Source organism: Panthera pardus, unplaced genomic scaffold, assembly GCF_024362965.1.
Source record: "Panthera pardus isolate Hobbes unplaced genomic scaffold, ASM2436296v1 HiC_scaffold_22, whole genome shotgun sequence".
Taxonomy (NCBI): Eukaryota; Metazoa; Chordata; class Mammalia; order Carnivora; family Felidae; genus Panthera; species Panthera pardus.
In genome coordinates, this window is record NW_026526788.1 from 85,332,933 (window position 1) to 85,348,421 (window position 15,489).

Sequence of the window (15,489 nt, forward strand, 5' to 3'; positions counted from 1 at the left end):
TAACCGGCGTCATTTTAGGCGCATTGACAGCTTCTCGATCTTACGAGGAAGAGGGAGCCATTCCTGAACTCGTTCATTCAACACCCTCTATCGAGCACCAGGACTGGGATTCCAGACGGGAGGACGTGGCGGAGCACCGTCTGACGGGTCCCGGCCCGAGCTTCGTCCCGAGCACGATGACGGGCGATGGCCGTCGCCGCTCCCTCTGCCTCCACTTCTGCCTCTCGGAGCCGCCTCCTTGACCTTCTCCTCTCTTGGGCCCGGGATCCAGACCCTTCTCTGGGACACCCCGCACGGGACACCCCACGCGGTCTCTCACAGCCTGACCTCTACCCTTTGGTCCTTCTCAAACTCCTCTGCCCTCTGCCCTCTCTTGATGCACCCGCCCTGAGGGACCTCAGCCACCTGCCGCTGAACCCCCCACAGAGCATCCAGCATCCTGCCCTCCAGCTCCCAGACTCCAGGCTCTGCCGAGTCCCACCTGCACAGCAGGCACCTCGGGATAAAGCCCAAAGCTCCCTATCGTTTTCCCAGACCCTAAACACCTGCCTCTGCCGAATCGCTATCGGACGGGGATGCCCCAGCCTCTCAAACGCCCACTCCAGACATTTCCTGCCATCTTCGGAGCACACGTGCCCCTCGCCGCCCACCCGTGCTCGGCCCTGAATCTGCCCCGTCCACCCACCTCTCTTCCGTCCACCCCCTCCTCCTGCCTCGGCGTCCGAGCGACAGGCGACGACTCCGTTCTCCCAGGCTTCCCCGCTCTGGGGACCTTCCCTTTGCGTGTGTATCGTCCACACGGCTTCTGGCTAGACTGACCTCCACCACCGACACCGGCGCGGGTCATCACAGCCCCTCGTCACCGCCAACACGGCCCACGGGCGCCTTCGCCGCGCTCGCCCGCCCACTGGTCCTCTCCCGCCGCGTGCTCTGTACCCCGCGTCTCTCTCCGCAAAAGCCCAGGCCTTGCGGCGCCGTCCACGGGTCTGGCTCCTCCTGCAGGATCCAGGTCGGATGCACCTTGCCGCTGATGTCTGCCTGAACGCCCCAGCGCGGGTGGCTGATCCTCCTCGATGCTTCTGGAAATAACAGGCACGTGTCACGCCGTGCTGCGTGCTTCCCTAGGGCCAGCTGCCCTCACGACACTGGGACTCTGTTGGGGCAGGGCACGCGTCCTCGAAGGGCTGCCCCCGCTGCCCAGCTGTACCCGGCGTGCACGCGGCACTGAGGGCGTCTGTAAGGGAGAAAGATACACCCAAACTTCTGTTTCGTGCACCGTGTCCATCTGTCGTCCACGGCTCCCTCCCTCTCTGTCTCGAAGCCGCGTGGATCACGGAAAGCAGTGTGCAGTCTCTCACATCCAGCTGTTCCCTTACGGGCACCAGACACCCGAGTGACGAGAGACTTCGAGTCCACGGGACAAGCAGGTCCTACTTCCTGCCACGGCTCTGCCTCCAGCTGGGAGTGAAACCCACACCAGCTTTCGTGGCCACTAGGAACCCGGACTCATCATCTGCTGTGAGGACCCACGAGTCCTAACACGGTGCCTGGGACACAGGGGTTTCCGAAGCCGTGCGCATGAACGCTTCCTTCTGCTGCGATCAGCATCATTACCGGATCCCTTTAGTGAAGAGACTAATCCGTTGAGCACCTATTAAGTTCCAAGCGCCGTGCCACACTGGGGGACAGGAAGGCAAATCAGACACGGCTCTGCTCCCGAGAATTCACGGCAGGGTCACGTGGTGAGTCGGTGTTGTCAGATCTCACCGTTCTAGACCCTGAGCCTGGGGACCAGAACCTGGTTTCTGAAGCCCAACGTCACGGTCATTCATTTGTCCTGCTGGTTGACGAGGCAGAGCATCCTGCGGCTCAGGACCACGGGCAGCCGGTGACACTCAACCACGGAGCACGGCTCTGAGCCCGTCCTGTCCTCCGGGCAAGGTGCCTGGACAGCGCCCACCTGCACCGCACCTGCTCCTTCCAGGGGAGATGGGCACCTCATGGTGACTGTCACCACTGTCACCCAGCCAGCAGGCTTCCCGGGGCTTCTCCTTCTGTGCTCTGCAGAGGTGGGAGGAGAAATATTTTCTTTACAAAGTTGAGATGAATTTTTAAATCGTGGCAGGACTGCATTCTCAAGCTGTTCTATGTTGTCTTGGCTGCTTTTCTGACATGTAAATTAAATCATCATTTCTGCCCCCGCTATTTTTTTTTTTTCCTTCTGGTTCACAAAGCGAGTGCTGTGTGAAAGTTACTGCCATGCAAGGATTTTAAACGTCTGAAACATTTTACTCCATGGGGCGCCTGGGTGGCTCAGTCCGTTAAGCGTCCGACTTCGGCTCGGGTCATGATCTCACGGCCTGCGAGTTCGAGCCCCGCGTCGGGCTCTGTGTTGACAGTTCGGAGCCTGGAGCCTGCTTCGGATTCTGTGTCTCCCTCTTTCTCTGACCCTCCCCTGTTCATGCTCTCTCTGTCTCAAAAATAAACAAATGTTAAAAAAATTAAAAAAACAATTAAACGTCTGAAACATTTTACTCCTTCATTATCAGAAACATAATTGTTCCAAAGTAAGCTTCCTCATCTCCAAATAGCATCCCTCCACCCCCCACCTTGGCGAGTAGCTGTGTGTTAGGATGATGTCCCTTAGAAAGGGGTGTGGAGAGCACTTTGTCCCTGTGCAGCAGGGGAGGGTGTGTGGGGAGACCCCGAGTGTGGGGGCCACGCTTGCATGTGGGGTGAGCGTGTCTGGAGTCCGTCCTGGGTGTGAGATGGGAGGGGAGGGCGGGGTGCTTAGCCCACCACCGGGCTTCCAGCAACTCTGAAAAAAGCAGAATGCCTAATTACGGGCATGAATCAGGTCTTCTGCTTGGCCGGGTGGGTAATTGTGATATTTGAAACATAAAAACCAAAAGCCCTTAAAAACAAAACAAAATAGCATGGAATAGAAGCAGCGATGTGGAGCCTGAAATTTGGGATTCAGATTCCCTGGCGTCCAAATCCACGGCCCGGCTTAGCCGAGAGACCGCACTTCTCTGTGCCCCGATTCCTTCGTTTAAAAATTGCCGCAGGATCGCCAGGTTGCTGATGTGACATTCCTGGAACAAGTGAAGGTGGTTCCCTGTCTTCTCTTTTGTAAGTCGCTGTGTAATTGCTGGGAACAAAGTCTAAGCATGAGGCAGAGCCCGTGGAGTCCAAACGCGCCTCCCTCGGTTTTCACTCTTTTGCCCGCGCACCTCAGCTTGACCTACAGAAATAACGGACGTGCGCACTCCGCCCCCTCCAGAGCTCTCCCTCTGCCAAGACTGCAGGGGTGGGCCAGTCTTCCCAGCCGGTTTTGTCCCACACGTTGAGAGCTTGATGCGTTTGTACCGAACCCCATTCAGCCTCGCTGGGTTTGAATCGGCGCGTGCTTCTGGAGAAAAAGGTGACGTGCCCGATTGGCATCTGCTTTCTTCATGGGCTGTCTACTTTCGAATTATTTTTCTGACAAATAAATCATCCCTTCCCAAAGCACAGACCAAGCTTTGAGAGCACATTCTAAAAATAACTCAGGAGACCGCAGAGCCAGAAGAGCACAGTTAGGGGCATCGCTGTCGCAGACACAGGTGCGTCCGGGTGGCCAGGGCAGCTGCCTCGCCTCGCCTCGCCTCGCCTCGCCTCTCGGGGGGGTGTGTCCACTCCCGCCCGTGGTCTCCCTGCGCCGCTGCTGAGTGCGGGCTGTTTAGACTTATCCCGACTGCCTGCAGGCTCTGTCTTTCCAGCTCGCTCTCTCATTGACGTGAAGGGGAGCTATTGACTTCGGATGATGATGCCGTGTCCATTCCCTTTGCTGAATGTGTTCAGTTTATTAGAAACCGATCAGTAAAACGCTTCCCGTGCCAGCGCAGGAGCGTTGGGTGGGTGTCGCCCCTGCGGCCAGCTGCGCTCTCCGAGAGCGTGAAGTTGCCAGGGTCGCTCGTGAACCGATTGTACACACAGGAGAGCACACACCAAGCACATCTGCCAAGTGTCTATCAACTGCCACCGATGGATCCGCTACGTGTCCATCCGGAGCGAGGGGGCCGGGCCCCAGGGTCCCGCCACATCCGAGAGCCTGCCGTCGCCCTCGCTCGACCCCCCAGCACTCACCACCGCCCGCTGGCTGATATACAGTCAGCCCCCCTGTGTTCCTTGATTCCAGCCAAATAGTTCGTCCACTCTTCTCCTGAGACATTTATATTTTTCCTCGTTTTTGACACTCGGTGTCAAGGAAAGCCTTTATTAAGCATGTGAAGCTTTCAGAACACCACACGGAACATGAGGATAACGTGGGACGAGGCTTCACCGGGCAGTGTCGGGGTGGCTGCAGCCAGATGAGGAAACAGAGGCATTCCCAGAAGCCCTCCCCACACGTGGTCACCCACGCCTGCACCCGGGGCCCCCGTCCTCCCCGGTGGCTGCGCCGGGTCCCCACTGTGCGCGTCACTAGAGGCACACGGGGCGCACGTTTGAGTTTGTCCGCTTACGGCCAGAACTAGGTTTGTGATATTTACCCGTGTCGTCAGGTGTAGCTGCCGTTCAACTGCCCATCGGTAATTGCCGTACGGGATTCTGCTGTGACCCTTCCCGCCGTCGATGGGCAGCTGGGCTGCTCTGGGTTTGAGCTGCGGCCAGTAAGGCTGCAGCGAACACTCTAGAGGGTGTCCGTAAGGGCTCCAGTCACTCTGGGTTTCCGCAAACACCCAGCGTTATCCACTGTGGTAATTTTAACCATTTCGTAGCGTGGCCATAAATCAACACAACATGGCCATAAATCGAATTTACGGAAGGACAATTTGCATATTATGAAATGCACTTATTTTAAGTGACCAGTTTGAAGAGTTTTGACAACTAGATACATTTCCATCATCTTAGACAGGCCCTGCTGTCCCTTCTGGCCAGGCTCCCCGCCCCTGTGCTCAGGCAGCCACCGGCCCACCCCCGTCTCTGTGGGTTGGTTTCACTCTTCCAGAATTCCGAATAAACGCACGCGGGGGCATGCGGTATGTTCTGTCCTGTGTCTCGAGAGAATCACGGTTTTGTGGTGTGTGTGTGTGGTCATGTGAACCGGCGTTTTGTTCATGTCTATTGCTGAATATGACCCAAACAACTTGTGTATTCAAGTCTCTCACTGAAACGCATTAAGGTCGTGAGTGAGGCAGATACGGACAAACGCGAACAAGCCTGTCTTCGACCTTCAGGTGTCCCTTCCCCCGGGTTAGTGCCGAGGACAGGGATTCGGGGCCAGGTGGCAAGTGTGTCTGACCCTGTAAGAAATCGCCCAGCCATCCAGCCGGTTGCAGGGTCTGGGGCCCCAGCCTACAGGTGCGGGTTTCCGGTTGTCCCACGATCTCGCTCTACTTGGATTGTCGTGAGAAGAATGTTAGCCTTTCCAGTGGATGCATAGCGGCAGCTCCCTGTGGTTTTGTTTTTAGTAGACGCTCGAGCAGTTTGGGGTTCACGTCGACATTGACCGGAAAGTGCTCTCTGTGGTTCTCCTTCTCATTCCCCTGAGGACTCATGGTGTGGATCTTTCCATGTGTTGATCAATCATTCGAATATCTTGTTCCTGAGAAGCGTCCGTTCTGCCTATTTTTAATTACGTTGCTGTGGATGGGACATTTGTGTCTCCCTGTCCCCAGATTTACACGATGAACCCTAAATCCCCAGTGATGGCTATTGGATTAGGTCGTGAGGGGGGAGCCCCCGTGGACAGAATCAGTGCCCTCATAAGGGGATGAGGAGAGCAGAGATGTCTGTCCACCACGTGAGCACAGAAGGGGGCAGCAGTCAGTGTGCTCGGAAGGGGACGTCCCCAAGGCCAGACCCCAAGGCCCCATCACTGTCTCACAGCCTCCAGGGCCGTGTGAAATAAACATCGGTTAACCCGTCTGCAGTATCCTGTTACAGGAGCACGGGCACCCCTGTGGGCTCAGGGTGTGCCCCCCGCCCTCACAGGCCTGCGACACATCCCTGGGGCTGCTCCTCTGAGAAGCCCTCCGTGCCCAAGCCCCTCGGTCCTGCAGGTGCCACCCACCCACCCCCGTCCCCGCCCACCATCAATGCACCCTGTTCCAGAAAGTTCTTGTTGATTTCTCACTGAATTTCGCTTCTTTCCTTTTACTCGACATTCTCACTTCGGGGTTCCTGCTGCTGGTATTTGGGAACTTTCCAGCATGCCTAATGTTTCTTTTGAGCCCCCGATTCCACGCACCCTCCCTCACGGTGCTTCCGTTTGGGGGTGCGGGGTCTGCCGGCACCTTCTGCGGCCGCTGGAAATCTGCGGTCAGGGCCTCCTGTCTGTGCGTAGTTCCTTGATTCCAGAATCTCCAATCGATTCATCTTCATGAACGTCCGATCCTTGTAACAGCCTCCGTTTTTTCATGAATTCACCACATTTGCATCTACTATCTTTAACACAAGTCACATGGTCACCGTGAGGTCCTTGCCACCAGCCTCAGGGTCTGCGTCAGTAACAACCTGTTCTGGGGTCTCCTTTCCCCCCTGGGTCTGAGTCCTGTGACACCGTCTTCTGGAGACACCGTCTTCTGGAGCGGGAGACATGAATGTCCATAAAATGTCGTAGCGTCTAATGACGTTACTCCTTCTAGCGGTCACCTGGTCCCAGCCCGGAGCTGTGCCCCTGACTCTGAGTCTCGGCTGGCCCACCCGAGGCCCCCAGGTTCCTACAGGCCACCCGTGTCTTCTCCGCAGCAGGCCCCTCTGTGGGTCAGGAAGTCTAGCCTTCGGCTCACGACCGTGACCGGAGCTCCCACGGTTTCTAGGGGCTTTCTGCGACGGCTTTTGGTTTCCAGCTTTGTGGAGGGGGAGCCCCGCCCTGCCCTGAGGCTGCTCCCTGCTCAAGCGTCCCCTCGGTCCCCTGCCCACGCCCAGAGCGGTGCCTCAAGGGCCCCTCTCCTGCCGCGGTCCAGCAGGTGGCCTCTTCCTCCGCTCTCCTCTGTTTCTCTGTAGGAAACACGGTGTCCCACCCGCCCTCCCGCCTCCCAGAGACCCAGGTGCCGCAGCAGGACGCCTGAGTCTCCTTCGTGGCTCGAGGAGTCACTCGGCCTCCAGGAGGCTGCCCTCGAGCCGCGGGACGTAAAACAGCGTTTTGCCTTTTACCTCCTTCTGGCGCCGTTTCTCGTCCTTACACGTACCGTTCTGTCCACGGACAACACGCGCAGTCCACGCGGAGAATGGGACATGGGGTCCAGGCTTTATTTCTGCTTCCTCTCGAACGGAAATCAGGTCTGAGACTCTGCCAGGCACCGAGCTACCTCCGTGTTTGCGACATCGCCTCCCGCCGGGGCATCCGCGTTGTTGTTGTTTGGTTCGTTTGTCCTGCGCGAGTTGTAGCTTTCATCCCAGGGACAGCTGGAAGGCGCTTTCTGACGTCCCGAAGAGTGACTTCTCTCTTCCTATCTTTCCACGCGTTTTAGGATCAGTTAGTGCGTTTCTTGAAAAAACAAAAGGAAGTGCTGGACGATTTTGATGGGAATTGCATTTGAGAGTGATTAAGGGAGAATTGACATCTTTACAATATTAAATTTGAAATAGTCATTGTTAAAAATAAAAATTTGTATTCCAAGATGCCAAGTGATAAACTGAGAATATGCCACGGAGTCTTTAAGTGTGGTTATTGTAATTCAGCATTTTCGTGTCTGATGCTCCGGGGAAATGTGGCTCTTACGCTGTCGATGCTTGGGGTGTGGTATCGAATCTTCCCCGAGTCTGAATTTCTGTCTGTCAGAAGCACACAGGTGCCCTGCCCAGTCGGTGGGGGGGGGGGGGGGGTGATGCCCTAACACACCGCCCCAACCCCCACCTTTCAGGACAAAGATACGGCTGCCCCAGCCCCCGGGAGTCTGGCCGGGGCTCCCAGCCTCGTCCCTCGCGGGAACATCAGAGCCGCTTGGCCCACCGTCCTGCTTCTCCACTGGGGACGCCTGGTCCGTGCATCGGCTCAGCCCCGAGCCGCGGGCTGGGACCCTTCAGAGGGGCCACAGCTCGCCTTGCCTCCCAGCCTGCCCCTCCTCCCCACGGGTGTTGTTGGCGAGAGCACCCCCTCCCCGTCGTCAGCTTCCCGCAAGCAGATCTCACTTCCCGACTGTGGGAAACACTTTCGAGGAAGGAAGAAGGGTCTGAAAGGAGATTAGGGAGCGGGACCCCGGGGACAGGGCTGTGATCCCCCTGAATGCTCTGCACCACCCACATCCCCCGCCCCGTCCCCCTTCGGGCCTCAGCTCCAGCATTGCCTCCGTGAGCCGGTTTGGCGTGAGCTGTACGAACCCCGAATGCTGACACCTGGGTCCCTCCCCCGAGTTCTGACCCGGTTGTTCCGAATGTGCCCAGACTCGGGTTTTTCCAAGCTTCCCGGGTGACGCCGTTGTGTGGCCAGGGTCCAGGCCTCTGTCCTTCGGGAAATCTTCCTGCCGCCCGGGAGGCCCTGGGGCCCGTGTGTGCCGAGGTGATGGCATCGACCCACCAGCCTTGACGATGTGGGGGTCGCCCCCCCCCCCCCCAGGCCTCGCAGCCGCTGTCATTCGAGTGTGGGCACCAGTGTCTGGGAAATGCCAGGGGGCTCTCTCGGTCCTGGACTGAGGTCGTCCCCTTTAGATGAGGTTTAGAACCCAAATCTCTAAAACCTTTAAGTGCAAAGAAATGCCAATTTTAAACCTTATGCTTTCTTGACCATTTTATTCACACAGTGCTAAAGATTGAGAGAGATTTTCTCTTCTGTGTGGAGCTCTCTGGACGTCAAACTCCGCTCACCTCCCGTCTTGGAGAGCACCAACCCCCCCCCCCCCGCCCACACACACACACACACACACACACACACACGCAGGGAGGCCCGTCTCTGAAAAGGTGACCGTCTCACAGACTGCTTTCTTCCAATGAGCCTCGGTCTGGAAAATCTGGGCCCTTCCGAGAGCCTGGAGGTGAAAACAAGTATCTTTTTTGTAGCCTCTGACAAGCCTGTCCCCAACACATAATAAATGCAGAAAATGTCTCATCACAATAAAATTTAAAAATACTCCAAACCAGTTGCTAAATATGATTTTTATAATTATTGGAATACTCTTATTTTATATTATTAAAGTCGGATATTTTAAATGAGATTTTCTATCCCCTTGAGCAGCCCAAAATGCAGGGTTTTTTTTACAAAAAATAATTGAATTCTTCTACATTTTGATTAAACCCTTAACCAAGATTACCATAAATGAATGGTAAAATGAAATTACTTCTAAAACTGTAGTTGACTTCCACATTTCTATCAATGGCCTGACTTTAAACACTATTTATTTATTCAAAAACCTAGGCAGAGAGCTCTTGTCATCATGTTGTAATTGTCTGGAAAGGCCCCACCCCAGTCTCCTCTCACACCTGCTGTGGTCTGTTCTTTAGGCTCTACCCCACCTGCCTTCCTGCCACAGGCCCTTTGCATGTGCTGCTCTGGCAGCCTTTCTGCTCCCCCAACAGAACATCCTTTCTACCATCCCCTGCTCGTCCGAGGGCCCTCACCCCAGATACCACTTCACAGAGACTCCCTGACCCCTGTCACCCCAAGCATAGCTTCTTGTCTTTCCACACTTCTTTTGAAACTTCTCGTCTGGTGACGCTTATATATAACACTGAAACCTTCATAGTCAGTTGTGCAATGACAGGACTTGTGCCTGTCTCCCTCCTGGACCGTGGTCCCCGAAGCCAGGGCTGTCTTCCCTGAGGGGTGTGCACCCCAGGGCCCGGCGGCCATGCTGTGGGGGGAACACAGCCCCAGCAGCCAGACGTCTGGTGTCACTCCTGCCACCACGGCAGGACACGCCCCGGCCACCTGTCAGGAGTAAGTTTCACGGACTCAGAAAGGCCGGACCGGAACTTACTTTCCCAACAAGAGCCTGGAATGACGACCTTTCGTCTAAACGTCTTTAGGACCCTGAACATCTAAACTCGAATGTTTATCACTATCGCTGCACACAGCATGTCCTCGTTTCTCGAGGCTCTGAAAATAGCTGTGCGATATTTTAATTAAGCCAATTTTTTCTGGTGACAGAATTTTTCATACTCTCATTCATGGAGAAGAGGCTCTGTGCCTTCAGATAGATTTTACCGAAATGGCTCCGGAGGCTTCCCTCTGCCCACAGAATGGCCCTTCCCTGTCGGTGCTGTGACCGCGGAGGAAGAGATTCCCGCCCCGCTGTCCTGGGGGAGCCCTCGGCCCCTCTGCCGGCCCGGCCTCTGCGGCTGCAGCCACCCCGCTTCTTCCCCAAGTCAGGGCAGCGTGCACGCGGGACCCAGGAAGGAGCCCCCGGAGGGGGGCCAGGTGACTCTGGGGGGCGGGCGGGCCTGTTCCCGAGGTGTGCCGGCCGCTCCTGATGGCTGATTAGCCCAGGCACCCTGAATGAGCCGGGAGCCTTTGCAGGCTTCACCGACGAGGCATCGGTTTCTCTATCTGTGGCTCCGAGTGGCTCTTCAAGCTGGTAAATAGAACCTCACGCCATCGACCGTCCTGGTCGCTGCTCTGAGGGATCTGCCCCCCCGAGGGGACCACATTATCTGTGCCCAGGATGGGCTGAAACACATTCCAGCACAGCAGTCCGTGTCTGTGCTCCCCAAAACCCCGACGCCTGCCTTCCTCTCCTCCGTGAACACTGTGACCAGAGCCTTCCTCGCTCTCCCGCCAACGAGGATGCCCCCGGGGGGTGTCATCACATGCGTCTCGTACCGGCCTGACCCGCGCTTAGGAATCCGTGTCACCTACCTATCCATTGGTGAAGAAAGCTCGCTGTCGATGCGGCCAGCAGAGCCCCGCCCGATTCCTCCCTCCCGGGCCATCCAGACGCGGCAGCACGCGCACGGCCGGCCGGCTGGAGCCGCCAAGGGCTCTGCCTTGCAGCCACACATCAGTAAAAATGGGGACACGTGCATCCATCCGCGTGCCTGCATTTCGGATGAAAACTTCCACCGGTGAGAGAAGGTGTTGCTTCCCTGTGGTTTATCCCCACAGGGTTGAGCGTGGGGGTCCCGGGCTGCTGTCCACTTCTGCACTGTCCGATCCTGGGGACGCATCAAGGGGGCAGAGGTCAGGGAGAGCCATGGTCTCCAGGTAGGTCTCCGCGCTGGCCCACGGCGGACGGGAGCCGCAGACACAGTCTCCCCTCGCCCCTCCTCCGTGCCCCCAGGGTTCCCCGAGCGCCTGGGCCTCAGCCCTGGTCAGGGCGCGGTGTTCCCATGCCATAGATGGGCTGGTCGGAGAACAGAAGGTGGCAGGTGGGGGCAGGGAGGTGACTGGTGGGCGGGACTGGCCTGAATTTGGAGCTGGACAGGGTGGGGGCCTCAAGATGGGGTCACCAACTCTGACCGCAGCTGAGCCAGCTGGATCCCATCAGGACCCCACCTGGGCTGAGCCCAGCTCAGGCGTATTTTACACGTACGGACGGATGGGTGTGTGTGTGGGTGGGTGGGTGGATGGATGATGGATGGATGGTGAATGGGTGGAGGGACAGACACACCTAAAAGGAAAGAGAATTTTAGAAGCAAATAGAAAAATAAATGTCTAGGCAGAAAAGACAAATAAAAACAAATAATGCCAGCAAATCACTTATATTTTAAGCTCCCAGGAAAATCCTGATGCACAGCCAACGCTGAAGACCAGGGGCTGGGCTCGGCTGGGCAGAGAAGGGTCCTTCTGGGAAGAGACACCAATGTCGTGTGGTCCCCTGGGGTCCTGCTGTGGGCTGGCACCACGCCCAGGGCCTCCCCAGCACCCCTCCTCCCCTTTCTTCCAGAAGGTTGGAGAGTGCCTTCTGTCTAAAGCTGTGGGGGAGAACACCCACAGACCCTGCTGCTGAGGTGGTCCTGCCTCGAACCTCAGTCCCCGGCGCCCAAGCCCACGGCCTACCTGCACCCCTGCCACCCGCTGTGGGCTCATAGACAAGACGCTGCTCTGCTGGGAAAGGAAGCGGGAGAGAGAGGGGGCCTCACGGGGGCTAGGGAACCTGTAGAACGCGGAGTGAGCAGAGCAAGTCTTACGAAGAACACCGTGCCAGCCTCTCAGTCCTGTTTCCCGGGAGAACCCAGCCCCAAAACAGGGCACAGAGACCGGTAGGTGAAGAGAAGGACCCAGGCCCCACACCTGTCACCCCCAGCCCGGGGCTAGTCCCTCTGGGCGTGCGGGCTGGTCCTGGGAGCAGGAAGGACCTGGGAAGGATGGGTCTGGGCTGAGAGGGACCTGTGAAGCGTGAGACTCGGCCACAAGCCCCCAACCCAACCCTGATGTCACCCCCGAGGCCAGCGCTGGGTGGACAGCACCCCACCTGAGGCTCCCACGGAGGCAGAGCCCGTGAGGCAGAGGGGACGGTGCCACAACCAGTCTGTTTGCAGCCCCCTCTCCACAGACAGTCCAGTGACTGGAGAGAAGGGCAGTGCAGTTCACGGGCAGGACTTACGCATCATCCTTAGATGCCCGCGTCATACGAATAAAGCTTTCTACCTCATTTTCTCTCATGTCCCATGCAGAGATCCAAAAGAAACGTTTGAAGTCTGAAAATGTCAATTTTATTTTACTAACACGGGAAGCTAACACCAAGAAAAACAATGCCATCAGAAACTGCAAAATTTTCAAAAAGGGGGTGAAATTGGTCGTGCTGACTGGTGGCCAGTCCCCCGCGTGGCTCTCTCCCGACGTAACACCGTGGGGAACACCTGATTCACATCCCGATCTACCGGTCGGCAGAGAAGCGTCGCGGTCCACACGCACTCGCCCAACTGCCCAAGCACGTTGTGAAGGGCTCCCGTTCGGTGATCGGATTTTCACCAAGATCCTCAGCCTCATTACTGAGGAGCATCTTCCCGCGTGGGAGCTTGAGATGTGCTGGGCCAGCCGGAAGTCATGCCGGCAGAAGATCCAGGTGCGTTGGGAGCGGTGTCCCCTGGGTCCCTCTCATCTCCTGGGGCAGAGGTGCCCCCACCAGCCCTCACTTGAATTTCCCCAGCGCCTGAGGAGTCGTCACAGAGACTCTCGTGAACGCTGTTCTGCCATTTATTGGGAGGGCCTGTGAGGCCCGGACATGCCCAGGTGCGGCTCGGCTGGAGCCCTAGCAGGAGACGTTCAGATGCGCCTTTTCGAGGGATCCCCCCAGGAGACCACATGTTTCCCCTTAGGGCCAGTGCCCCCCCCACCCCCCCAGAGCTGGGGGTCTGGCTCAGGGGGACCGTTCTCGCCCCGGGCAGCGGTCTCGCTGAGGGCCTCCATCACGCATGGCAACACCAGGCAGGAACGCTTGTGATTTTCCATGAGACACACATTATTTTTGTTTAGTGACTTCGAGTAGCTACTTGGAGGCGATCGACCATTATGGTTTATGGCTTTGACTCTCAGGTTGAGTGAATGTCACCCACGGGCGTCTCAAATGAACTCAAAACGTTTTGTGAATGTCTCTAATGTTTTCAAGTGTGTGTGTGTGTGACAGAGAGAGAGAGAGAGATCAAAACGATGCTCACAGCTCCCTGCTATCTTTACGCCTCATCTGTTTTGGGTTTTCTTGTTCCGCAGGGGAGGGCGTGGGGAGCAGAGGAGAAGGGGGGAAGCTGCCCCACAAAATCGGGCTCGTGGAGCTTCACCAAGCCGCAAACTTGGCACGTCGCTCCCTGGAGCCATTCAGCCATAGCACCACGAGGGTGACCTACGGCTCTCTTGACCACGACACAGACACCCTGCCCCTGATGAGCGACCGCTGGTCACGGTGCCCACAAGGGCAGAAAGCATCTGGCTCTACTCCAAGTGCCGTGCCGAGATTTTACATTAATGTTGCACTTAAGAAATTTGAGCTCTGTAGCGTTTAGCATAATTTTCCTCTTTTACTGACTGTTTCCAATGAAGCGGCCAGGCAGCAGCACATCAGAGAGTAGGGCCTCCTATAGCCACGGGCGATGCTGGGGTCGTCGCGTCCCAGGTGGCCGCTGCTCGGGCAGCGGAAGGGCCACGGGCATCCAGGGCCAGGAGGCTCCCCCTTGCAGACCGGAAGGCTCCGCCCACGCGTGGGCTGCAGGGGAGAGCTGGGCGGGCAGGGAGCCCGGGGGGCGGCGTGAGGAAGGACGCCCGGGAAGCGGTGGCTTCCTTGTAGAGTGTGCGGGAGCGTGGACGGATGGCCGTCAGGTGGGGGAGGCCACGAGGGGCAGGCTGAGGACGGGACGCCGGCCCCGGTTTAGGGCTGGCCAGGCGGTGGGGGCAGGGCCGGGATCCAGACATCTGAACGGCACAGCGGATGTGATAAAACCGTCAGACGCGCAAGTCCCTGACTCAGGTAAGCGTTCCGCATCCCTGACACAGCCTGGATGCTGCTCCGCGGAAGCAGCTCTCCCCTAACTGCCCCAGGGTGGGTGGCCAGCCCAGGAGGGGTCCTCGGGGCCCACGTGGTCGCTGTCTGGGCTTTTAGCTTCCCACACTGCCCCCATTCTGTCCACACGGTCCTATGTCTCTCCTCTCCGCCTCGCCTCTCACCTGTCCTGACCCGTGTTCTGTGTGGGTCCGGAGGCCACCAGCCTACCCATGGCCGCGAACATCCCCCAGCCCCACACACTGAGAAATCCTGGTGCCAGCCCCCAGGCCCCTCGGTGTCCGCAGCACGCACCCGCACTTCTCCCTCCCCGGACTGGAAACCAGGCACGAGAGGACACTCTCCCCAGGGTCTAGGTGACATATGAGACTGCCAGTGTCAGTGGGGACCGTCCAGAGCACCCCCAGGACAGCCCCTCCACACGGCTGGGCCGCCAGGTGACAATGAACTCGGGGAAGCTGTCAAATGACACCTGCCTTCTGAGAATGTCTCTCCACTGCCCTTTCTGCCCGCAGACTTTGCGGGAAAAGGGAGTCAGCCAGTCCTGACCCCCTCTTCACTCTTTCCAGCAGCAGGGACTACGGGTAAAAGTACCCATATTAAATCCCCATACAGATTTATTAGTTTTCCGTCACTGTGGTAGCTAATCACAGACTTGGTGGCTCAAACTCAAAAATTTACCACCTAACAGAGCTGCGGTCACGTGTACAAAACGGGTCTCGTGGGGCTACAACTGAGGCTCCCGGGGAAATCCATTTCTTTGCCTTTCCCAGCTTCTAGAAGCGCCTGCCTTCCCTGGCTGGTGGCCCCTGGCCTGCCTCTCTGGCTCTGCTTTGGCCGGCGGGGTGTCTCTGTCTGTGACCCCTCTTCCTCCGTCAGGGACCCCTGTGATGCACTGAGCCCGTCCAGATGGCCCAGGACCATCTCCCCAGTTCCTCGGAGCCAGCTCATTCGTAACCTTAATTCAGTGCGCAGCATCAACTCTCCTCGGCCACGTAGCCCGACCAGCTCCCAGGTTCTGGGGTTTGGACACGGACGCTGTCGGGTGTCTGCGCAGATGCCATTCTGCTGCCACAACTGGTAACTATTGTAAAGCAGTGACAGAGTGATATATGGGCCATGGTGGAACACTTCC